Source organism: Glandiceps talaboti, chromosome 6 (assembly GCF_964340395.1).
Source record: "Glandiceps talaboti chromosome 6, keGlaTala1.1, whole genome shotgun sequence".
Classification (NCBI taxonomy): domain Eukaryota; kingdom Metazoa; phylum Hemichordata; class Enteropneusta; family Spengelidae; genus Glandiceps; species Glandiceps talaboti.
In genome coordinates, this window is record NC_135554.1 from 4,540,542 (window position 1) to 4,542,154 (window position 1,613).

Sequence of the window (1,613 nt, forward strand, 5' to 3'; positions counted from 1 at the left end):
GCATAAAGTTCGGAATAACCATAATGCTGATCATGACCGGGAGAGGACGATCCTGCATTGGGATCACGCTCTTCTGGTGTTTGTTTCGTAGATTCGTCTTGAGAATTCGTGACGGGTGAAGATGCATAGTGAAGTTCTGGGGGGAGGGGAAATAAGTAACTCGTTACTAGTTAAAAGAGTGCAGGCTTTCTTGCGCCCATACTTTTGAGTGATACATGTAACAAGGCTAAGGTTAAAATTTATGCTTCCTCACTACCTTTTTAAAAATAAAATGTTAGTACAACTGCCCTAAAATAGTATACCTTCTTAATCTCATCATAAACCCTCCACCAGATGAAGGGTCTATGGTCTCAGCAGGATCTGTCTTTTTTTTAAATCTATTTATTACTCTTCATCACAGGCAAAATGTGATTTACACAATAATGAAAAAATATTAACAATGGAACTAGACAAGACAAAGTGGACAAAGTCATCTAGTTTGATATCATTGCGTACCCAAATTTACATTTATAAAGAAGTGTCAAGTCTGCCATTTCCCTTCTGTACGTTAAGGGTAGAAGATTTAGTTGAGTAAGCCTATCTTTATAATTTAGGTCGGGATAATGTAGAATAAACTTGGTAGCCCTTCTCTGTACCCCTTCTAACATCTGGGTGTGCCAGCCCACAAACAACTACAAAACTCAAGACCACTCCTAATTAAAGCAGTGTATAAGATCTTACTGACATTCTGAGGAGAATAACCTAAAGTACGCTTAATCATGTCTAATTTACTGTAACAGTTTGAATTACTAACGATTCTATTGATGTGAGATCTTCTTGTGAGATTCTCCATAGTCGATATTAGCAGTACTGCTTGGGGATGGCGGTGTTCTTATTATATCTCAACATTTTAGGTCACAATTGTCTATGTTAATAGGTTTTCCTTTTGACGGAATTTATTTGGAGAATACATCAACTGTTATACTTTTCGGCAGATACTGCTTAGGCACTTACATGTATGGTTCTAATCTTTATTTCATTATCACCCTACAATGTAGGGCTTTCAAAAATTGTTAAAAACTCATTTGTTGTTCCTCTGCACGGAAATCTTTAGTAAAAGGCGAAAGATTTATGCGATTTGCAGAAAACCAGAGCATACCCCAATGTTAGCAGAACTGACTGACCAGTTCGAAGACTTCAAAAGTCTGTCTACTGTGGCAATAGACTACAAAGATAATTTTAATTGTTTCCAAAAATAGTTGAAAAGTCACATCCACAAAGTTCCACATGTTTTGCATTAAATAATATTAATTTGAATATAAATAGTCTGTCAATGACACATGTACATATAGGCAGAAAACTTGTGTTTTTGGTAGTAACTCTTCATACTAAAGTTGCAGTGCATTATGGGTGGCATATTAGCTCACCAAATTTAATTTGCATATCAATAGGTTATACCATCGAATACTTTCGGACCATCTATGTACAAAAGAGTTAATTTGAATTAACAATAGCCAGGACTATTCACTGTGATATATTTTATACCTTACACTCCGCTTTAAAAATCTATACAGAAGGAGCTGGTAAATGACTGAAGCTGTGATTGTAAATGTATTTTTTCAAAGACCTACAGA

The 1,613-nt window shown here is 35.6% G+C and overlaps 1 non-coding gene across 1 annotated transcript; it reads right to left on the minus strand.

The window, feature by feature from the left end:
- Window positions 1-1,022: 1,022 nt before the first annotated feature.
- LOC144437086 (U5 spliceosomal RNA) lies at window positions 1,023-1,136 on the minus strand. Its single transcript, XR_013480985.1, has one exon. It is a non-coding gene; the product is annotated as a U5 spliceosomal RNA (small nuclear RNA).
- Between the last annotated feature and the right edge of the window lie 477 nt (window positions 1,137-1,613).